Here is a 25,626-nt window from a genome sequence, read left to right on the forward strand (position 1 = left end):
TACAATACGCTCATTGAGCAAATCATCCTCAGTTCAGAAATCGTGTGACTGATATAGTGCTTCTAGTAATTGTATGTATTTTCCTTCTTCCAGTCTCAGAATCAACTCACACAGTCATACAAGAAGAATCTACAGTTTGAAATTGGAACTAAACCCCAGAGTATATGTCTTATTTTTTTCAGTTGTTCAACTAAAAATAAGTGCGTCTTAGATAGTCAGGGTTTGTCTGGGAATTCAACCGGGATGTTTAATAGCACTGGAAGCTTGTCGTTCGCAGGTTAATGTATTAAGATGCTACGGATTTATCATAGTCATTTCTAAGTAAATAAGTTTTCAACCCGAGAACTGACTTATCGCGTGGTTCTGTTCCAGATGGTAAAACCTTGAGTGCCAAAAATAAACCTAGCGCTTAGCCGGGAGTGGAAAAGTGACGCGGTTGGTTAAGCAGTAAGATTTTATTACAAGTGGATTAATAATTTGTGACGCCCGAACAACTGTAAACAATAGTCATCTGCCGTATGATCCGAGTGTAAGATTGAGTGGAACAGTAATACGTGCAGACACTGTAAGATGTTAAACCTACAATAATTTTTTATATTGCAGCACGAAAAAGAAGAAATATGGCCGTCCGTCGTCATGTTGACTGGTGTTTCGTAAAAAAATTAAAAAAATAAAAATAATAGTTTTGTGTGATACAATACATGTAATAGGTTTTATGTTACAAGAATAACTGTAGTTCTGAATTATATGAACGCATCATGTAGAGAAGACCTTCGCGTACCCTCCCATCTTGACACAGGAACCGTGGCACCGCCCTTCCTCCAATACCCTCTCTCACTGTTTGAGAACCTCAACTATAGCGAAATGAAGTAGTCAGACTCGAGTATTTTCGTAAGGATGATGGTATTGCGAAGGTGACGAGAGACATAGCACCAGATGAAGTGAATGAGCATCTATTAAATGGAAAAAAGTCATGCACATTCGCACCCCGAATCTGTCATCTGTTTTTAAATGGTCTGTTATCGGACATAATGACACACATGCTGGCTGAGGAAAAATGGTGATACACGTACAAGGCATCAGTGGGTACGAAAATGATTAAAACTGTAGTTCTTTGCGTCAGGTATTCTTACCAAGCTTAGTTGGGTGTATATGGGGAGCAAACAGCGTCACATGTGGCGGGAGCACAGTGAAGGTCACGGGGATGCCACGTACACGTGTGAGGCAACGCTATCAGCATCTGATTTATGGAATAACAGTGTCTCGATGTTGGACTGGATCGGAAAGGGAGGGCAGGCATTCTCCTCCCCAGGGATCGCAGTACTGTGCAACAAGCGCACTGTAGTCCTTTCACATCAGCAGTAGTGCGGCTATTAGCGATGGAGGGCAATCTGGTAGCGCAACTTCACATCACGGACATCCTGCGCCCTCGTGTGTTATTTCTCTTGCGACAAGATAGCGGTGCCATTTTTCAGCAGGACAATGCTCGTCCATACTTGCCCCTGGCGCTATGAACTGTCTGCATGATGTTGAGGTACTCTTGTGGTCAGCAACATTCATCGGTGTGTGCCCTATAGAACTTGTGTGTACCACTCTGGAAGTCAACTCTGTCCCACAGACATTCAGAATATCAAGGACTACTTATGACAGTGGACTGGCTTGTCTCGGGGGTACGACGGCTTTATGACACCCTTTACAACCAAGACCACAGGGGTGCAACGTCATACTGATAACTGATAAGTCCGCTCATACTGCGAAGTAACGTGGTATTGCAGTCACTGAAAGAACGTCACATAACCACTGAAACCTTGAACTTTCATTTGGTTTTCTCCTTCCTTTCTTAAATTTTTGTGTTACCCAGTGTAATTTGAACAAGAAATTTCCAGTTTTCACCTTCATCGTAGTCAGATCTGCAAGACAATAATAAAGATATAAAAATTGAAAGTGAAGTCATCCACATTACATGAAAATAAAATCATGTAAAATACAGTCATGTCATACTAAACTATCCATGTGCTATTCATATACAATACTTAAATAAACTAAAATCCTCCCGGACAGGCAATGAAGGCCCAACGGTAGCGACCGGCCGCCGTGTCATCCTCAGCCCATAGCTGTCACTGGATGCGGATATGGAGGGGCACGTGGTCAGCACACCGCTCTCCCGGCCGTACGTCATTTTCTGAGACCGGAGCCGGTGCTTCTCAATCGAGTAGCTCCTCAGTTTGCCTCACAAGGGCTGAGTGCATGCCGCATGCCAACAGCGCTCGGCAGACCGGATGGTCACCCATCCAAGTGCTAGCCCAGCCCGACAGCGCTTAACTTCGGTGATCTGACGGGAACCGGTGTTACCACTGCGCCAAGGCCGTTGGCATATATACAATACTTACTGAACTAAAATTTGAAAGTGTGTACATAATTATTTTTGGTGAAGTTAAACTACAAAATTCCGTTAAAATGTCTGAAATCAGCGGTTTTTCACGTTTCAGATACATTTACGTCACAGAACTTGTAACACAAAGGACACCTATATTTCAGACTTTTTAAATTCACGTTTACGGATTATCTTGAGAAAAATTCATATGCATACGCTTTTAAATATTGTTTCAGTATGTCAGTGGAAGATATTGACACAAATTGTTTACAGCAGAACAGAGAAACTAGTAGAAGCCGACCATACGGAAGATCAATTTGAGTTCTGGAGAAGTGTAGGAACACGCGAGGCTATGCAGAACGTAAGGCTTAACGTAGACTGTAGTCCAACCTACGTTTACAGTACTTGTAGATATCGAGAAAGCGTTTGACAATGTTGACTGGACTGCAGTCATTGAAATTATGTGGGTAGCTGAGACCAAATACAGCAAGCGTAATGTTATTTACAGCTTGTGCAGAAACCAGATCAAAATGGTTCAAATGGCTCTGATCACTATGAGACTTAACATCTGAGGTCATCAGTCCCCTATAACTTAGAACTACTTAAACCCAAGTAACCTAAGGACATCACACACATCCATGCCCGAGGCAGGATTCGAACCTGCGACCGTAACGGTCGCTCGGTTCCAGACTATAGCGCACAGAACCGCACGGCCACTCCGGCCGGCGCAGAAACCAGTCTGCAGCTACGAGATCGATGGACATGCAAGAGGGGACGTAGTCGAGAAGGTGGTGAGACAAGGTTGTAGCCTAATCCCGATGGTATTTCAGTATGTATATCATTGAGCGACCTGTAGAAGAAACATAGACTAAGAGAAATTTGCAAAGGGAATCGAACTGCTGGTAGAAAAAATAAAAACTTCGGAGTTTACTGATGACATTGTAATTCTGTCAGAGGCAGTAAAGGTTGTGTAAGAAGAACTGAACGGAATGGATAGAGCCTTAGAAAGAAATATGCCAGTGCGATTAGGACACGCGCGCTGAGTGTTCAGTACAAACGCAGTCATATACGTGGTTTGTCCATACTTTCCGAAAAATCGATTATTGCCTGTTATCGACATCGATACTGGCAAATACCGATCCGAGGTATTACAGGATTTTCGAGATAACTAAAAATTTACAATTTTTCGATCTTTTTCTTTATTTGTGCTGTGAAACCTATCTTCTTACCAAATTTCATGATTCTACGTCAAGTTGAAGTACCCGTAAGATTTTAATGAGTGAGTTTGAGAGTATCAAAATATATGACAATAATGGCCGCATCTTTTGGTGGACTGGCTTAGAAGCTTCACTTTTTTACGTCGCCAAGGGTCCCTAGATCTTAATACGTGACATAAATTTCAATTTCATATACCTACCCATTTCTAAGAACTAGGGGTATTAACACACTGACGGACAGACAAGGAGTCTGATAACAAATGGCAAAAAAGAAATTCGTTACAAATCAGTAATTTTCGGATTTTTTTCCTTTGGCTGCCGTGTGAAACCTTTCGTCCTGTCAAATTACATGATTCTACGTTCAGGGGAAGTACCCATAAGTTTTAAATGAGTGAGTTTGCGAGTATTAAAATAGGTGACATAAATCGCCGTATATTTTGTCTGCATTGACTTGGAAGATTCAAGTTCTTACATTACCAAAGGACCATAGACCTTAGTAAGTGGCGAAAATTTCAGTCACATATGTCTACCGATTAATGAGAAAAGTTGTTCCGAAAAGTTGAATGGACATACATACGGTACATACATACATACATACAGACTGACAGACAGACGGACAACAAAGTGGTCCTTGGAGGGTTCCGTTTTTACCGATTGTGTACGGAACCCTAAAAAGGATAATGAAGTGTAATCGAATTAAGTGAGGTAGTGCTGAGGGAATTAGGAAATAAGAAACTAAATGTAGTACATGAACTTTGCTATTTGTGTAGTAGTGTAACTGACAATTGATGAGTTAGAGGGAATATATGGGTTACATTGACAATAACAAGAAAAAATAGGAATTTAAAAGGGAGTATTTTCTGACGGTATTTGGCTGGAGAATACCCTTGTACAGAACTGAAATGTGGACGATAAGCAGACAACAAGAGAATAGAATAATGCTATAGTTTAGATGATTGGATCGAATAACAAATAAGGAGATATTTAATGGAACTGGTGAAAGGAGAAATTTATGGGACAATTTGTTGATGGGACAAATTATGAAATATGAAGAAAATTAGGTTTATGTAAAGCAACAGCGTGTGGGGGGTAAAAACTGTAGGAGACCAGAGCTTGAAGACAGTAAGCGTGTTTAAAAGGCTGTAGGCTCCGGAAGTTAAGCAGAGTTAAAGAGGCTTTCTCGGGATACACTAGCAGGGAGGACCGCATCGAGCCATTCTTCTGACTGAAGACCACATGAGTACTTAAATGCATGTCTCTCGAATGGTTTCATTTTTATATGGATGACAATCGTCGCTCATCTCAGTTGACAGTGTGGTTTTATCATAGTGTTTAGTAATGATTTACTGCTTCTTTCTTATGGCATGACATAAAAAAATTTTAGGCGACTTTATTTTGACGTAATTTGTGTAGCCTCACTTTTAAATTTGAAACTTGTTTTCATTATTGTAGACCTGAAGACAGGTGGTGACGGCCGAAACCGTCAATTTCTTGCTGAAGTTATATGTGATGGAGGAGCAAAAGCCATTTAAAATGTGGATTTCAACAGTCACTGCTGTCTCCGTTGCGAAAGAAATTTAGTTCTTTCCAACAGACTGAAGCGTCCCTAGCCAATCCCTGTCGGATGGTGTTGCGAAATTCCAGAGCAGGCGACGCCGCAGGGAGGGGGGGGGGGGTGAGAATATTGTATGCGTGAGCTTGAGCGCGCCTGTGTGTGACGCCAGACAACGCCCGCGGGGCAGTCAGCAACCACCCCCGCCATCCCCTCGCCCATCAACCCCCACTGCGCTAAAAAGCTAGCTAGCGTCGCTGACCCCTTCCGCCTAACGGTGTCGCGCCAGTAAATCACGACAGGACAAAGACCGCGCACAAAGGGTGCACCACACAAAGGGTTCTCCAACCCCCACAAAAGACCGAATCAGCGTTCTTTCTTTTTGCCGTCCCCGTCGCGTCTTTCGGCTTTTTCTGGACGTACGTCTTAAGCCGTTACAAGAAAAATACCAACCGGCCGCTCGCTAACTGTAGACGGTCCGAGATATCTGTTTCAAATGGTGCCGCGCTATGACTCCCTTTACAAACAACGACCCGTAATTGGATTCTTCGGGGACGCCGGGAAGGAAGACACTGCGGTGGAAACTTCGGAGAGGTCGTACGGGTTCCGAGGGTAAACTGCGAAAGCAGCAGGGGCTGTGCGCTTCGTCGGAAACAGTTAACTACCTGTCGTTCACCGGAATGGCGGAACAGACTTATTACATACAGAGCGTTGACACCAAGCGCTTGCTTCCTGCTATGCCCTGGCGTCCGCAAGGGGGTGGGGGGGGCGGGGAGGAAATGGGGGGGGGGGGGGGAGACTTGCTCCCTCCGCTAATCTGGGCAATGAATTTTTATTCACTACTGAATTATCCCAATTTCTAGAAATCATTGTCTGCAACTGCACTAAACTGCAGATTTAACACAGTAACAACATAAAAGCGCAGTGGACTGTAGGAGCTGTCTTTTGTACTCGGGCGATTCACGTGGAAACAGGTCCGATTTATTACGACCGCGTGACAGGAATTAACAGACTTTGAACGCGGAATGGTAGTCGGAGCTAGAGGCATGCGACACTTCATTTCGGATATCGTTAAACAGTCCAATATTCCGACATCCCGGTGTCAAGAGTGTGCGTAGAACACCAGGTTTTAGACATTACCTCTCAGGCATTAGTTCTCACCACGGACAGGGTTGTGGCTGACAGCAGATTTCACACAGTATCGTAAAAGTAGATATCCTCCGAGTAGTGAAGCAACTTAAATCACTTAAAAAAAAGCAAGTATTCCGGTCCAGACTGTGTACCAATTAGGTTCCTTTCAGAGAGTATGCTGATGCAATAGGCCCGCCGGAGTGGCCATGCGGTTCTAGGCGCTACAGTCTGGAGTCGAGCGACCGCTACGATCGCAGGTTCGAATCCTGCCTCGGGCATGGATATGTGTGGCGTCCTTGGGTTAGTTAGGTTCAATTAGTTCTAAGTTCTAGGCGACTGATGACCTCAGAAGTTCAGTCGCATAGTGCTCAGAGCCAATTTTTGATGCAGTAGCTCCATACCTAACGATCGTATACAGCCGCTCGTTTGACGCAAGATCTCTAACCATAGACTCGACAGTTTTACAGGTCATACAGATATTCACGAAAGGCAATAGGAGTAATCCACTAAATTACAGACCCATGTCACTGACGTCGATATGCAGGAACATTTTGGATCGTATAATGTGTTCGAACGGTCTATTGACAGATAGACAGCACGGATTCAGAAAACGTCGTTCTTGTGAAACGCAACTAATTTTTACTCACACGAAGTGTTGAGTGCTATTGACAAGGGTTTCAAATTGATTCCATATATCTCTATTTCCAGAAGGCTTTTCACACTGTACCACACAAGCGGCCTGAAGTGAAATTGCGTGCTTGTGGAATATCGTCTCAGTTATGTGACTGGATTCGTGATTTCCTGTCAAAGAGGTCACAGTTAGTGATAACTGACCGAAAGTCATGGAGTAAAACGGGTGATTTCTGGCATTCCCCAAGGTGTAGGCCTTCTGCTGTTCCTTATCTATATAAACGATTTAGGATACAATCTGATCAGTCGTCTTAGGTTGTTTCCTGATTATGCTGTCGTTTATCGTCTAGTAAAGTTATAAGAAGACCAACACAAGTTGCAAAACGATTTAGAAAAGATATCTGTGTGATGCGAAAATTGACAATTAACTCTACGTAATGAAAAGTGTTACACCATCCATATGAATGCTAAAAAGAATCCATTAAACATCAGTTACATGATCAATCAGTCCAATCTAAATGCAGTAAATTCAACTGAATACTTAGGAATACAATTACGAGCAAGTTAAATTGGATGGAAGACACAATATGTTGTGCTGAAGGCGAATCGAAGACTGCGGTTTATTGGCAGGATACTTAGAAAGTGTAACAGATCTACTAAAGAGACTGCCTACACTACGCTTGTCAGTCCTCTTTTAGAGTACTGCTGCGCCGTGTGGGGTCACTACCAGATAGGATTAGCTGAATACATCGAGAAAGTTCAAAGAAGCTCAGCATTTTTCGTATTATCGATACATAGGGGAGAGACTGTCACTGACATGACACAGGATTTGGGGTGGGCATCATTAAAGCAAAGGTGTTTTTCGTTGTGGTGAAATCTTCTCACGAAATTTCAATCACCAGCTTTCTCTACGCAATGCGAAGATATGTTATTGATGCCGACCTACATAGAGAGAAACGATCATAGCAGTAAAATAAGGGAACTCAGAGCTCACACGGAAAGATACAGGTGTTAGTTTTTTTCCGCGAACTGTTCGATATTGTAATGACAGAGAATTATTGTGTAGTTGGTTCGATGAACCCTCTTCCAGATACTTAAGTGTGATTTGAAGAGTATCCATGTAGGTGTAGATCTATGTAGATTGATGTAGATTCATATAGATGAACACCACTGACCGCGATAAGAAACACAGCATCTTTAGTAATAACTATACAGGATGAGGTAGCTAGGTCATATATCCAGAATGAATACATTTATAGAAGTGTGGTTTTCGCCAAGTTACAGCGGATAATATGGTGAATCCTGACGTTCGCAAGTAGTAGTTATTGTCTGTAGACGCCAAGTTAAGACACCGACTTTGTCTTTTTTTCCTAATGGAACTATATAGTTTCTTCAACGGCATTTGAAAAGAGGCTTCTGAGAGAAATTCTGTGGCATAAAATGTATGGGCTTGTTCAAATATTATCAGGTAAAAGTGCCGCAAACGACTGTGCCGCCGTCAGGAGAAGAGGTTCAAATGGCTCTGAGCACTATGGGACTTAACATCTGAGGTCATCAGTCCCCTAGAACTTAGAACTACTTAAACCTGACTAACCTAAGGACATCACACACATCCATGCCTGGGGCAGGATTCGAACCTGAGACCGTAGTGGTCGCGCGGTTCCAGACTGAAGCGCCTAGAACCGCTCGGCCACATTGGCCGGCAGAGGAGGTTCCACATACATTTTGCCTGTTAAACCAAACTTAAACAAGCATCAAACTCGGGTACGGTTCTTGTGTATATCTGTGAGCTTGAAGCCCTCAGCCTGTGTTCTGCTGTTTACAGCAATCAGATAAACTAGGACATAAGGCTATTGAGACATTCACAGCGTATGCGACAGTCGATAAAGTAAATATTGTTTTATGGCGAATGTCGACAAAGTGCTAGAACAGCAGTGCGTTTGTGTGGTGAAGAGTAAACAGATCGCATCAGCAAGCGCTCAAAACCTATCTTAGTAAACATTAAAGAGAAGAGTCTACAAACTGGAACTGTGGGGAATAGAATACACCAAGGAAAAAGAACAACTGATCAAAGGAATGAAACTAATATTTGAGCAGCAGTAACACAAAATGAAAATGAAAATGTCAGGATGAGGCATCTCGCACGTACTAATGGAATCAACCAAGGGAGTCTGCTGTCAACGCTGCGTTCGATCGCATTTAGCTCCTGCATTTTTCGCTGGATCTACAGCTTCGTGGCAACGACTTCTTCCAAAAATGGTTACGTTCCTCCGAATGTTATCTATGAAAAGTGCAAGTGATACGGAATTTCTACTCAAAATTTTGGTTGAGGAAGAGACACCTTCTACTAACCAAGGGCAAGACAATCTTTGCAATACGCACTTATCGTCAGTTGAAAATGCACGCTGATCCAAAGAAGTGGATAAAAACCACGATCTTCGTCTACCAATGTTTGGGGCTTGTTTTTTCAGGACCACCATTACTTGTCCCTATTTTATTAATGTAAATCCAAATACACTCAGAAGTATCTCGATTTTCTAAGATACGCTGCCACACTTATTGGAAGACATGCCACTGGACGTAAGGCAGTCTGTATGGTACCAACATGACCCATGTCCCTCCGATTCCGCATATGTAATGACAGACCCTCTTATGAGAAAAATTGGAGAGCATAGGAACGGTAGTTAAGGAAATAAAAAACAGTTTGCATGCTCAGCAAAATTAATACATTTATACTTTTATCGGTGGCGAAAATTAAAGCAAGTGTTGTGCTAGGAAACACTGATGACTCTCGCAGGCATGAAATCCCTAATACCGAGCGAGGTGGCGCAGTGGTTAGACACTGGACTCTCATTCGGGAGGACGACGGTTCAATCCCGCGTCCGGCCATCCTGATTTAGGGTGTCCGTGATTTCCCTAAATCACTCCAGGCAAATGCCGGGATGGTTCCTTTCAAAGGGCACGGTCGACTTCCTTCCCCGTCCTTCCCTAATCCGATGAGACCGATGACCTCGCTGTTTGGTCTCCTTCCCCACACAACCCAACAACCCAATCCCTAATAACGTGGCCCTGTGCTGCCCTTAACTCCAGACAAATTTCAGCGTGCAGTATTGTTTCTGTAGAATCACTTTTTAGCGCATACCAGTGCTCGGAGTCAACATCATAAGCACTTGGTATGACAACAACGATTATAAGTCCACGAACTGTACCAGTTACGTGCTTTCTTACAATCCATATTCTGTACTCATTAGACTCTTCATTTCATTCAACAGATTCTGGAATGTAATCAGCAAATCTAATCATTGATATCCTTTATCCAATTTCAATGGTGTTCTTGAATCTACCTTTTCTTTCTGGCATTACTCTCTGAAGTGTACATTGAACAATAAGAGCGAAAGACTTCATCCTTTCATACTCACTGTAATTTGAGCATTTCGGCATTGGTCTTCCATTCTTAGCCGCGCGGGATTAGCCGAGCGGTCAGGCGCTGCAGCCATGGACTGTGCGGCTGGTCCCGGCGGAGGTTCGAGTCCTTCCTCGGGAATGGGTCTGAGTATTTGTCCTTACGATAATTCAGGGTAAGTAGTGTGTAAGCTTAGGGACTGATGACCTTAGCAGTGAAGTCCCATAAGATTTCACACACATTTGAACATATTTTTCTTCCATTATTAGTGTTCTGCCTTGTTTCTTGTACATGTTGTATATTACCCTTCCTCCCCTAATTCAGTGACGGTACTCACGCGCAGTAGCCAGCATCTATTCACACCATTCTTAATTTCTAGGAATGCCTTTTTCTGTACTGACAACAACCTCACACAAGGCTCAAATTTTAATGAACGCAATCCACATGCGTGCAAATACTGGAGCATCAATTTAGTAGTGTCGATCAAGGTGTTTATGGTGTAACAGATCGTGAATTACACATATTTTTTAAAATATTTGACATATATCTTCGTCGTACATACAGAAAGAAAAAAAAAACACTGCCAGAAGAAACGTAACGCCCTCAAGGACAAATTCACTTTATTGACAACTGAGGTGACAGGACAATACGATAACGAATTCAGACCACATGAAACACGTACGCTATGGGAATAAAAGTATCCGGACACCTGGCTGAAAACTTCTTGATAGTTCGTGGCGCCCTCCATAGGTAATGCTGCAATTCAATATGCTGTTGGCCCACCCTTGGCCTTGATGACAGCTTCCACTCTCGCAGGCTTACAATCAATCAGGTGCTGGAAGGTTTCTTGGGGAATGGCAGCCCATTTTTCATGGAGTGCTGCACTGAGGAGAGGTATCGATGTCGGTCGGTGCGGTGAGGCCTGGCACGAAGTCGGCGTTCCAAAACATCCCAAAGATATCCTGTAGGATTCAGGTCACGACTCTGTGCAGGCCAGTCCACTACAGGGATGTTATTGTCGTGTAAGCACTCCGCCACAGGCCGTGCATTATGACCAGATACTCGACCATGTTGAAAGATGTAGTCGCCATCCCTGAATTGCTCTTCAACAGTGGGAAGCAAGAAGGTGCTTAAAACATCAATGTAGGCCTGTGCTGTGATAGTGCGGCGCAAAATAGCAAGAGGTGCAAGTCCTCTCCAATAAAAAAGTACCGCCTCCGAATTTTACTGTTGGCACTACACGCGCTGGCAGATGACGTACACCGGGCATTTGCCGTACCCACCCCCTGCCATCGGATAACCACACTGTGTACCTTTATTCGTCACTCCAAACAACGGTTTTCCACTGTTCTACATCTACATCTGCATCTACATCTACATCCATTCTCCGCAAGCCACCTGACGGTGTGTGGCGGAGGGTACATTGAGTACCTCTATCGGTTCTCCCTTCTATTCCAGTCTCGTATTGTTGGTGGAAAGAAAGATTGTCGGTATGCCTCTGTGTGGACTCTAATCTCTCTGATTTTATCCTCATGCTCTCTTCGCGAGACATACGTAGGAGGGAGCAATATACTGCTGGACTCCTCGGTGAAGGTATGTTCTCGAAACTTTAACAAAAGCCCGTACCGAGCTACTGAGCGTCTCTCCTGCAGAGTCTTCCACTGGACTTTATCCATCATCTCCGTAACGCTTTCGCGATTACTAAATGATCCTGTAACGAAGCGCGCTGCTCTCCGTTGGATCTTCTCTATCTCTTCTATCAACCCTATCTGGTACGGATCCGACACTGCTGAGCAGTATTCAAGCAGTGGGCGAGCAAGTGTACCGTAACCTACTTCCTTTGTTTTCGGATTGCATTTCCTTAGGATTCTTCCAATGGATCTCAGTCTGGCATCTGCTTTACCGACGATCAACTTTATATGATCATTCCATTTTAAATCACTCCCAATGCGTACTCCCAGATAATTTACGGAATTAACTGCTTCCAGTTGCTGACCTTCTATATTGTAGCTAAATGATAAAGGATCTTCCTTTCTATGTATTTGCAGCACATTACCCTTGTCTACATTGAGATTCAATTGCCATTCCCTGCACCATGCGTCAATTCGCTGCAGATCCTTCTGCATTTCAGTACAATTTTCCATTGTTACAACCTCTCGATACACCACAGCCTCAGTGAACTTCCGATGTCATCCACAAGATCATTTATGTACGAGGTGCATTCAAGTTCTAAGGCCTCCGATTTTTTTTCTAATTAACTACTCACCCGAAATCGATGAAACTGGCGTTACTTCTCGACGTAATCGCCCTGCAGACGTACACATTTTTCACAACGCTGACGCCATGATACCATGGCAGCGGCGAACGCTTCTTTAGGAGTCTGTTTTGACCACTGGAAAATCGCTGAGGCAATAGCAGCACGGCTGGTGAATGTGCGGCCACGGAGAGTGTCTTTCATTGTTGGAAAAAGCCAAAAGTCACTAGGAGCCAGGTCATGTGAGTAGGGAACATGAGGAATCACTTCAAAGTTGTTATCACGAAGAAACTGTTGCGTAACGTTAGCTCGATGTGCGGGTGAGTTGTCTCGGTGAAACAGCACACGCGCAGCCCTTCCCGGACGTTTTTGTTGCAGTGCAGGAAGGAATTTGTTCTTAAAAACATTTTCGTAGGATGCACCTGTTACCGTAGTGCCCTTTGGAACGCAATGGGTAAGGATTACGCCCTCGCTGTCCCAGAACATGGACACCATCATTTTTTCAGCACTAGCGGTTACCCGAAATTTTTTTGGTGGCGGTGAATCTGTGTGCTTCCATTGAGCTGACTGGCGCTTTGTTTCTGGATTGAAAAATGGCATCCACGTCTCATCCATTGTCACAACCGACGAAAAGAAAGTCCCATTCGTGCTGTCGTTGCGCGTCAACATTGCTCGGCAACATGCCACACGGGCAGCCGTGTGGTCGTCCGTCAGCATTCGTGGCACCCACCTGGATGACACTTTTCGCATTTTCAGGTCGTCATGCAGGATTGTGTGCACAGAACCCACAGAAATGCCAACTCTGGAGGCGATCTGTTCAACAGTCATTCGGCGATCCCCCAAAACAATTCTCTCCACGTTCTCGATCGTGTCGTCAGACCGGCTTGTGCGAGCCCGAGGTTGTTTCGGTTTGTTGTCACATGATGTTCTGCCTTCATTAAACTGTCACACCCACGAACGCACTTTCGACACATCCATAACTCCATCACCACATGTTTCTTTCAACTGTCGATGAATTTCAGTTGGTTTCACACCACGCAAATTCAGAAAACGAATGATTGCACGCTGTTCTAGTAAGGAGAACGTCGCCATTTTAAGTATTTTAAAACAGTTCTCATTCTCGCCGCTGGCGGTAAAATTCCATCTGCCGTATGGTGCTGCCATCTCTGGGACGTATTGACAATGAACGCGGCCTCATTTTAAAACAATGTGCATGTTTCTATCTCTTTCCAGTCTGGAGAAAAAAAATCGGAGGCCTTAGAACTTGAATGCACCTCGTATATTGTGAATAGCAACGGTCCTATGACACTCCCCTGCGGCACACCTGAAATCACTCTTACTTCGGAAGACTTCTCTCCATTGAGAAATGCTGCGTTCAGTCGACCAATGCTTACGCTCCTTACACCAAGCGAGGCACCGTTTAGCATTTACCGGCGCGATGTGCGGCTTATGAGCAGCCGCTCGACCATGTAATATCCTAATGCAGTTTCCTGGGTGTCGGTCTGGATAGATGTCTGCCTATTACGCATTACAACCCTCTTCAACTGTCGGCGGTCTCTGTCAGTCAACAGACGACGTCGGCCAGTACGCTTTTGTGCTCTACCTGTCCCCTCATGTTCCCACTTCACCATCACGTCGGAAACTGTTGACTTAGGGATGTTTAGGAGTGTGGAAATCTCGCGTACAGACGTGTGACACATGTGAATCCCAATCACATGACCGTTCGACGTCTCAGAGTTCCGCGGAGCGCCCCCTTGTGGTTTCTCACAATGTCTAATGACTACTGAGGCCGCTGATATGGAGTACCTCGCAGTAGGTGGCAGCACAATGCACCTAATATGAAAAACGTATGTTTTTGTGGGTGTCCTGATACTTGCGATCACATAGTGTATGTCTCAGTAGAGGGCTCCCAAACCGTCGCATCAACACACAGTGTATATACCGTCTAGCTGGAATGCGGGCGTGCATTGTAACATGCAGATGTGCATAAAGATGCCTTGTGATGCAGTTCGGGAACTGCTCTTCGCAGTCCCTGCAGAGCGAGTAACTAACCACTTCATCTTGCTCCATACCTGTTCAGCTGTGGAGAGAGCGAGTGATCTTGATGACCAGGGTAATGGTTGTACACCATGAAGAACCCGCTACGTCGCAGCAGGTGTATGTCGATGCGCATTGTCCTGCTGAGAAATCACGCCACCTTCCAGACGAAGGAACGGCTCGGGGATAACAGAGTGTACAATGTAGCGGGCACTGGTTACTTCCCTCTGCAGAAACACCAAATGTTGCCATGAGATCTCACTGATCCCCCCTCCCTCCCCCCCCCCTCCCCCATGAAACCAGTGATGGGAGCTGTGTGACGAGGGCAAATGGCCCTCTGGAAGAGGCAGCTCACCAGGCCTGCTGCTACAGACAGAACCTGTCACTGAAGACGACAGGGCGCCATTCTATTCTCCAGTCAACTTTTCACCGCACCAGAGTAGACTTATTCAAGGATGCCGTGGCATCAGTGGTAGCCTGACCAGAGGCACAGGAGATCGTAATCTTGCCGCAAGAAGACATTTCCATGATGACGCAGCAGGTGCAATATGTGGCCAGACCTCGTCCCTGGATGATGTTCGGTCGACCACGGCTGATCGCATCAACGCGTCGATCTACCCGTGCGTCTGTACTTCGCGGACGCCAGATCTACATCTGCATCTACATTTATATTCCGCAAGGCACCCAACGGTGTGTGGCGGAGGGCACTTTACGTGCCACTGTCATTACCTCCCTTTCCTGTTCCAGTCGCGTATGGTTCGCGGGAAGAACGACTGCCGGAAAGCCTCCGAGCGCGCTCGAATCTCTCTAATTGTACATTCGTGATCTCCTCGGGAGGTATAAGTAGGGGGAAGCAATATATTCGATACCTCATCCAGAAACGCACCCTCTCGAAAGTAGGACAGCAAGCTACACCGCAATGCAGAGCGCCTCTCTTGCAGAGTCTGCCACTTGAGTTTTCTAAACATCTCCGTAACGCAATCACGCTTACCAAATAACCCTGTGACGATACGCGCCGCTCTTCTTTGGATCTCACGCTTACCAAATAACCCTGCTCGCTTATCAAATAACCCTGTGACGAAACGCGCCGCTCTTCTTTGGATCTTCTCTATCTCCTCTGTCAATCCAACCTGGTTCCGAGCGTGGTGACGCAGTGGTTAGACACTGGACCCGCATTCGGGAGGACGACGGTTCAATCCCGCGTCCGGCCATCCTGATTTAGGTTTTCCGTAATTTCCCTAAATCGCTCCAGGCAAATGCCGGGATGGTTCCTCTGAAAGGGCACGGCCGACTTCCTTCCCAATCTTTCCCTAATCCGATGAGACCGATGATCACGCTGTCTGGTCTCCTTCCCCAAACCAACCAACCAACCAATCCGACCTGGTACAGATCCCACACTGATGAGCAATACTGAAGTATAGGTCGAACGAGTGTTTTGTAAGCCACCTCCTTTGTTCGTGGACTAAATTTTCGAAGGACTCTCCCAATGAATCTCAACCTGGTACCCGCCTTACCAACAATTAATTTTATATGATCATTCCACTTCAAATCGTTCCGCACGTACACTCCCAGATATTTTACAGAAGTAAGTGCTACGACTGTTTATTCCGCTATCATATAATCATACAATAAAGGATCTACAGGTGTGGGGGATGTTCCACATACAGTATCACTGCTGAAAGCAGCGACATACCAGCGATATATTGTGGTGAACATGTGCACCAATCGGTATGATGAAACAAAAAAATGGTTCAAATGGCTCTGAGCACTATGGGACTTAACATCTGTGGTCATCAGTCCCCTAGAACTTAGAACTACTTAAACCTAACTAACCTAAGGACATCACACACATCCATGCCCGAGGCAGGATTCGAACCTGCGACCGTAGCGGTCACGCGGTTCCAGACTGAAGCGCCTAGAACCGCACGGCCACACCGGCCGACTTATCATGAAACAATATGAGGAAATCTTAGAATTTTCCAATCTTTGTTCGATGTCTTCCTTTGATGCTGAAGTAATAGGAACAAAAAACCGAAAATCGGTTATTTCAGAAAGTAATTACTTTGAGCGGGTTTAGCAGTCAGGTTGAATTGGAAATGGAAAAAGACGGTTTAACCGAAAACTGTTTCAATGATAACTTGTATCTCTAGACCGCATCTATACATCAAGTAGCACAAGTCTGATGATACTGTGGACTGCCTTTGGAGATGTTAATTACGACATCAGCACAAATAGCCGGTATGGTAGGAGTGACATGTACATGGCCGACTGTAATGACGGCGCTACTATAATGCACTGACAGTCTGTCATGCAGCACTCATGACTCTGAAAACCAAACTGGAAGGAGACACGGCAGACGTGCCGTGTGCGAATCTATACTACCAGTCAGGAGCCTGTAAAATAATCTCAGTGAAGTTGTGTACACTGTCACCATCTAATCAAATGTATCTGGACACCGATTAGTGGACTCTAACATGGGGTATGTGCCCGCTCCAACTTTATGATGGCTTGAACTCTGATGGAGACTCTTTCAACGAGGCCTCTGAATATTTTTAGGGAAATGGCAACCTGTTCTTCCTCAAGAGCCGAAACCAGAGAAGGTAGTGGGTGTTGAACTTTGGAGTCTGGAGCGAAGTCGACGTTCTAACACAACCAAAGGCATTCCATTGAGTTCGTGTCGGAACTTTGGACGGGCCAGTCCAGTTGAACGAAGTTTACATCGCAAATTTTCGAAGACATAAAAACGTTCTATATGTCTGGTGTCTAGCGAGCCAAATATACGAAAAAACTAATGGAGAATTATTTCATTCTTATTGTTTGTTTTCATCCCTGCACAGACAGTACTTTATTACAATGCGTAAAGTGGCGACCCTGTCAGGTCTTCGTCTTCTATTATATTATTGTTGTATTGCAAGTGTGTATTTTTTTTTGTTGCGTGGTATTGGTCAAGTGCATAGGTGGACGAATGCTTGCAGTCTTAAAAATGCAACGTTCTCATCGCGATAATATCTCTGACGTGACGAGGCTGTCACAGAAGAGGAGCTGGTGACAGGGAGCAGCGAATGAATCGGAAGAGTGATGTCCGATAAAAAAAAAACTGCACTTTAACACTGCGCTGCACCATTGTGATTCGGTTTCTATAGGGACGCGCTGCGATACTGTGGTGCATGTGATTTCAGTGTGTACCAGGTCTGCAGCAGTGCACCTACTGACAAGAGAAAAGCTACTTGCGTAGCTATATTTTTTCGATGTGACAGAAAACTTTATAGCTACCCGTTCTTTAGGAGGGAGGAGGAGAAGGAGGGTAGGGAGGTGGGACAGTATTTGTAACATTCATCGTACTGGAAGCGACTCGCAAAGTGGCAGACGATTCAGTGGAACATACGTGGCCAAACATCAGCAGCAGCAGCAGCAGCAGCAGGTTCTGCCCTCGTGACGGACGGCGGCGATGATGAGCCGTGTAACGTACGCTGGCCGAGATCAAACGTATTGGCCCGACGCGCCACCAATCAGCGCCCGGATCCCATCAGCCACCGCGCATTGCCGACGTCGCCGCCGCCGCCGCCGCTATGCATATGAGGCGGCGAGCAGCGGCTCGTCGCTCACCGCGGGCCCTGCCCATTATCCGAATTTAGGAGTTCTGCCCCGCGCTGGCCGGTCAGCTATCGAGCCAGCCCCCGCCTGTAATCGCTGCGCGTCCGTCGTCCCGGCTGCCCGGCGGCCAACAGAAAAAGGAACCCGCCGCGGCGTTCTTCGGTTCAGTGCGACCCGCCCTGCTATCGCAGCGTATGCAAATCCGCGCTAATTAGATTCCGCCTAATGCCCGCCGGCCTCATTAAAATATTTACCTTGTTGCTGGCGGCGGCCTGCGATCTGCAAGTATAATGGTGGGCGCGCCTTCCTCGCTGCGTTCCGCGATCCACAGGCAAACCGTGTGTGTGTGTGTGTGTGTGTGTGTGTGTGTGTAAGCCGAGGCCATCAGACTAACGCGTGAGCGCGTTTGAGCGTGGGCAGGCCCGACGCATTCCTCGGGCGCTGCTTAATGCGTCCTCCGTGTACAGGGCGATGGAAGGTGTCTCAGCTCCTGACTTGTCGTTCTGAGACTGCCTATTCATCGCAAGGCATTTAGCTGCGTACACAGCCCTCGGGCAGGTTACTGCACAAACTGTGCGCATCCCTCACGAAATCTCCTCGGGTGATCACCCAAGTCGTGGCGCCGTCTCGCCATAGCGTTTCGACAAATTCCCCCACTCGTCATGTTCAGGTGAGGTGTCGCGTTCGTGCCCAGAGCGTCAGCTTGACGCAGATAGGAGCCAAGCCGTAACGTCCAATCCGCGTGCGGCACATTCTAGCCGGTGCAGTTTTTAACATACGGGACCATTCACCGAGCTTCTGCCGAGTCGAGGCGTCGACTTGCCATACACGTTCCGACGAGATTCGCACTCGTCATCTTCAGGCGAAGTATCGCGTTTATGCCCAGAGGCGGCCGCGGTGGCCGAGCGGTTCTAGGCGCTTTAGTCCGGAACCGCGCGACTGCTACGGTCGCAGGTTCGAATCCTGCCTCGGGCATGGATGTGTGTGATGTCCTTAGGTTAGTTAGGTTTAAATAGTACTAAGGTCTAGCGGAATGATGACCTCAGATGTTAAGTCCCATTGTGCTGAGAGCCATTTGAACCATTTTTTTTATGCCCACCACATAAGCTAGTGGCAGACACGTGACAAGCCGCAACGTCTAATCCGCGAGTGGCTCATTCCAAAATGGTTCAAATGGCTCTAGCCACTATGGGACGTAGCATCTGAGGTAATCAGTCCACTAGAACTTAGAACTAGTTAAACCCAACTAACCTAACGACATCACACACATCCATGCCCGACACAAGATTCGAACCTGCGACCGTAGCTGTCGCACGGTTTCAGACTGAAGCGCCTAGAACCGCTCGGCCACACCGACCGGCTGGCTCATTCGAACCAGTGCAGTTTTCAACATAAGGTACCATTCACCGAACGTGACAGATATGTTGAGCCATTGAGGTACAAGGGTTGGCCGAAAATATGAAAACACCGCGACGAATACATCCTTGAACATGAATGCACATGCTCTTGTATTCTACCACGACCAGCCCATGTGCACACCGTCACTGCGTTCCAAGTGTCAGCCGTATTCAGAAACAGTGTTCTGTATAGCTGTGAGTGCATTATGTCGAAGCTCAGCACATTGGAACGCTGGCAAATAGCTGGTGCCCGTACAGTGGGTCTTCCGTAATGAAAGCAGCTGAAGTGTTTCGTGTGTCAAGAGGCGACGTATGGAAGATTTATACTGCACACAGGGAAAGCGTTGTCACAACGCGGAAGAAAATATGTGTTGAGTTATTGTGAGAGACGGACACTGTAGAAGATTGTGGCGAAAACTGAGAAGACTTCAGCTGCAAAAGTCATTGCTGAACTGGTTGTCGCACTCGCGAGCCCTGTCGTCACCACTAAGGGAGCTTCGTAAGCATGGAAGTGAAGAGAGAGTTGGAATCCCGAAAGCACTCACCAGTGATGCAAATACCTGTAACAGGAAAACAGTGTGTCGAAACCGTAAGACTAGGGCTGTAGGGAAATGGAGGAAAGAAATTTGGTTGGTTGAGTCTTGTTTCCAACATCTGCCTGGACTCATGTCACTAGAGTGAAACATGGTGGGAGCTTGGTGATGGTTTGGGGGCAGCCATATCGCGGTGTTCCATGGGCCCCATTGTTGCTCTGCAAGGTCGCATTACAGCCTGTGGTTATGTGACAGTATTGGCTGATGAGGTCCGTCTAGTGGTACAGTGTTTGTACCTTAGTGGGGGTGCTGTGTTCCAAGGCGACTGGGCCCCAGTTCAAACGGCTCGCATAGCCCAGGGGTGATTTTGTGAATACGAGGATGAATTGTAATGACAAACATTTGGAGTGTAGACTGCTACCCACCTGCATCTTCGTTGACTGAACTTATCTCGGTTTTGCAGGAAGAATGGCGTACAGGATCTGTATTGGTCCATTCTGGGAGGACCGGAAGCTGTTTTGTATGCCAACGTGTTTCCTACACCGTATTAGCCATGTGTTGTGTTTTCCGCGTTTTCATGATTTTGTCCAGTGTCCGTATCTGCAGAGATACTCCGTATGATCATACATTGCTTAGTAGTCCATGATATGGTGCAGTGTCGAATGTCTCTCGAAAACATACGGAGACGGTATCTAACTGTTCAACTTTATCTACTGTTTGCAAGACACCGCACGTACATAAATAAGCTCTGAAACGATTGGTTTTTGCCCCTGTGTATCCGCCTCCGTAACTTGGTGGTGAGAGTGGCTGGCTACCATGGATTCGATTTCCTGTACTTCTAGGTATTTTTCCTTGATGGGAAGACTGGAACGGGGATGATCAAACCTTCGTGATGCCAGCTGAGATGCTACGTGAGTGAGAAGTAGCGGGTCCTTAGTGGAGAAACCCACGTCACTCCTTTCCGCTTCGAAAGACGCCATTGCAAGAGGATGACACGGCGGTCGGGCTGTCCAGATTGGTCCCTCTAGGTCAGAACGCCGAGCCCTTATTTTTCCTTTCTTTTCCCTCTATCCATGCTCACTATTCTAGAGAAACTTCTTTCTTCCAGCAACGTCATATCAGAGCTTGGAATATACTGTACAGTTCTGGAGTACGTTGCTGAGTGAAAGTTCCGCGCTGTGTATTCAAGATATGTAAAGTAAAAAAAAAAAGTGTGAATGTGGCAGAAAACGGCCTTGCACAAGCAGTAGGACAGTCTTCTGAGATAGTCGTTAGAGCCGAGGGCTGTGGCGGGGGGCGGGGGGCGGGGGGCGGGGGGTGGGGGGCGGTTGTGCGGCTTGGAGGTATGCGTGTGGCGCCGCCGGGGGGCGTAAACCCGGGGGCGGTATGACGCGCGCCTGGCGTCGCGGCGGCATGGGCCCACTTACTTAGCGGAGATCGGCGGCACCCCAGAGAGGAGGGCCCGCCCCCGCGGGAGGCTTGTTACACCACACACACACGCACACACACACACACACACACACACACACACACACAGGGACCAGCGACTCCTGTCAGAGTACCCAGAGGCGGCGCTTCCCACCCAACAGGACGGCTCACTTAAAGCCAACACCAGCGAGCACCAACACTCTTCTCCAACGGACGAGCTGAATTTCAGGAATCGTCTTAGGGTCAGAAGCGTGGCAATGTATTGCTTGTTCTAATGCTCTAACAGATGCAACATACTGACGAAGGAGATGTTCTTACAAGACTCTAAGCACCTCTTATATCATTCCTATATTAGATCGCTAAAATCGACTGACCACTCGTAAAAATTTGTAATATAACATAACAAAGTAACGTATTATAAATATAATAATATTAGCTGTTCCCTGTCATGCACTGCTGTGGTTTAGTCCGGTTAAATGGAAAAGAAAGGAAAGAGGAAGCACACTTTTCTAATATGAATGGGAATTGGATATACGTCCTAATCCCCATCTCTCCCCTGTCTCTGCCATCTTCTCCCCTGTTTGTCCATCTCCACCCCCTCTCTTCCCCTCACTCTGTCCATCATCTCACCCCCCTTCTATGGCCATCTTCTCTCCTCGCCATTTCCTCCTGCTCCCTCTCTCTATCTCGTCCTTTCTGCTTACTATGTGAATTTCCTCCAACAGTCTGTCCATCTCCTCTTTCTCCATCTCAGACATTGAGCGTCATTTATAGGGTGACCATATTTTCTCCGGACAAAAGTGGGACATTTTCTTGGCCAGAAAGTGGAACAATTTTTATTTCTCGTTAAATATCACTTTTAATGCTAACATTTCTTCTTCCTCTGCAAATATAGCCTACACTGATATTTGTGTGTGTGTGTGTGTGTGTGTGTGTGTGTGTGTGTGTGTGTGCGTGTGTGTGTGTGTGTGTGTGTGTGTGTGTACGTGTGTACAAATCCAAACAAAGAATGGACTGGAAAGAAGTACATTTCAAGTTTTCAGAAATTTACTTATTAAGAAATGTAACATTTATAACACAGAATGTAGAAAGACATACAGTAACAAAAAAAATTTCAAATTGCTCTGAGCACTATGGGACTTAACTGCTACTGTCATCAGTCCCCTAGAACTTAGAATTACTTAAACCTAACTAACCTACGGACAGCACACAACACCCAGCCATCACGAGGCAAAGAAAATCCCTGACCCAGCCGGGAATCGAACCCGGGAACCCGGGCGTGGGAAGCGAGAACGCTACCGCACGACCACGAGATGCGGGCATATACAGTAACAATCAGTACAAAAAAAGTTCTTAGTGAACACAAGGAATTTATGGGTTTGTGGATTCCACACTGCAGTCATATTTCTTCGAAAATGAAATTCCATTCAGCACTCAGGTTTGCCTAAAAGGTATGAATAGAAGTCAGTGCAACTGTATTTACTGAAGTTTAAACAGGTCAGTAAAATATACTTAACGCTCCTCACCGTAAATCAATTCCTCTCATCTCTCCACTGTGACGATAGTAAGCTGAAAAGTCTTTCAACATTTGCATTGTGGGCAGGGAGTGAAAAGAAGTACTGTGCTATACTAAGCTATTCTCTGAACTGTTCATTACACTGGCAAGATCTGAAAAACCTACACCATTTTTCATGTACCATCTACTGATTCCATTGTTCACTGTCTGTTCCCACTTGTTGTTTTACAAATGACTGCATATGAACTATTTCATCAAATAAGAGGCTGTCATTTACTAGAATGCCGTTTTCATTTAGCCACATTAAAATATTTTCAACTACTGACCATTCTGGTGGTTCTGTGAGCATCATCCATGAGAATACAGAAAACTCAGCTATTCCCTGTAACCATGAGGATAAATAGTCCACTGAAGCATCATAATACGTTGATACTGCTATGTAAAATTTCTTAACAGACTGGTCATCACAATCATTCAGCAGTTTTTTTACAGTTAGTGCTACAAAATGTTTCCTTGAATTTAGACGTGTCAAAGCTTTATTTAAGACTGCTAATACTTCACATATGGAATTATTCTGTTTCTCAATGCTCAGAATGGATTATTGGAAAACACTCATTTGTGAATGTACAAAAAGTAAATAACATTCATTTATAGGATCACAGAAAAAACTCTTTAAGACTGCAGGGCAGTGAGTTAGACTGTGACAAAAAGTAAGATTTCAAAGGTTCATACATTTTCAAGATCCTTTCTATGGCTGGCAACAATGAAAGCCACCTTTTTCTGAAAAAGGAAAGTAAATTTTCCTAAGTGACACCAACAAATTCACAGAATTCAGTGAGTTCTGCAACACGAATAGAAAAAATGCGAAAATGGTTGTACAACTTCATGACAATGCAGTCAATGTCAACAGGTAAAACACCACAAGCACTTTGAAGTGTGTTATGAACAACATGTGCTGGACAACCTATGCCAACAATGTTAGAGTTTTTTTTAATTTTCCTTTCAGATGTGTGAAAACATTATTACCCTCTTTCTTCATTAACCCCTCAAAATTACAGTTAGTATTGTCTGCATCAAATGTAACACACTTTGAGACGATACTGAATGACTGTATAACATGAGGAAGATAATTGGAAATTGTTTCGGACTTTTCGTTCTGCAGTGCATCAAGATCAAGCAGTTTCGTCTGCAGTCCACCCTCACTTAGAGAAAAATACTGAACTATCACACGAAAAATTTTCTGATGCCCATGGTTGCTAGCATCAGCAGATATTGAAAAGTATTTTGCACTGATTACAGCAGCTATTACCTGTTTCTGGGAATGGGGAGCTATAACATTGTTGATAATTGCTTCACACTTTGTTCTTTCACACGAAACATTTTCTGCAATCTTAGAATCAGGAAAATTTTTTTTGTTTAGTTGAACAATGCAGTCATTAGCACGATAACTTTGGTGGTGTTTAACAACATGGAATGACAGGGTTCCTTCTGCTGCAGCTACGTTTTTCTGTTCCTGTGTATTTGAAGCTACAAAACATCTCGTCACTTTTTGCGAGGAACCTGCCGATCGAAGATTCTTCCTGTGTTTCTCTGATTCCATATGATGCTTGAGGTCTGCAGCACCACCGTGAGACACGGATACAGCACAGTTACATACGTTACATTCTGCTGAACAGTCATTGTCTGTAGCAGTGAAGCAAGGAAATTTGCTCTGAAGCTCTTCCGAAAATTTTGATTTTCGTTTCGGCATCGCCACGACGTGCTAGCACTTCACGAAACTGGTACTGAGTGCTGACAACAATGGCAAGCAAAAGCAAAGAAAATAAGAGAACGCAACAATTATAGTGCTTAAGCTTTACATTATCAGGGGGTACCAATGTACGGAATGTCAGTTTCAATTGATAGTTTATAAAATCGACACTCAGAAAATATTTTAACCACTTCGTAAATGTCTGAAAATAATACATACGAAGACAGTAACTTGTTCTCGAAAGAATAGTTACTGTTGATGACCGTGCAGCTTTTCCCTGGAATAAATGATGACTAACTGACAACCTTAGCTGCCGACAGGTGTTGTTGATATACTTCGATGTGGACAGCTGAAAATGTTCTTTCGAGAACTAGTTACTGTCTTCGTATATATAGTTAAAGGCTACCCAGCCATTGACCATCGTCTGTTCGAATGAGCACAGGTTGCCCAAACTCTTACGGGAATCGCCAAAGCGTGTGCGAGTAATGAGTGGGTGGGCAAATGTCTATAAGGTACAATACATATATAGAATTGTGGACAGTTGGGAATGTGAGTCTCACGTGAAGCGTGCAAGGGATAAGTCCCTGCAGTCGCGCTATTCATCTGTGTCGTCGGTGGCTCAGATGGAGAGAGCGTCTGCCATGTAAGGAGGAGATCCCGGGTTCGAGTCCCGGTCGGGGCACACATTTTCAGCTGTCCACATCGAGGTATATGAACAACGCCTGTCGGCAGCTAAGGTTGTCAGTTAGTCATCATTTATTCCAGGGAAAAGCTGCACGGTCATCAACAGTAACTGTTCTTTCGAGAACA

At 45.4% G+C, this 25,626-nt stretch overlaps 1 pseudogene; it reads right to left on the bottom strand.

The window, feature by feature from the left end:
* Positions 1-2,255: 2,255 nt before the first annotated feature.
* On the bottom strand, positions 2,256-2,373 carry LOC126110063 (5S ribosomal RNA; annotated as a pseudogene).
* Between the last annotated feature and the right edge of the window lie 23,253 nt (positions 2,374-25,626).

This window comes from Schistocerca cancellata, chromosome 12 (assembly GCF_023864275.1).
Source record: "Schistocerca cancellata isolate TAMUIC-IGC-003103 chromosome 12, iqSchCanc2.1, whole genome shotgun sequence".
Lineage (NCBI taxonomy): Eukaryota > Metazoa > Arthropoda > Insecta > Orthoptera > Acrididae > Schistocerca > Schistocerca cancellata.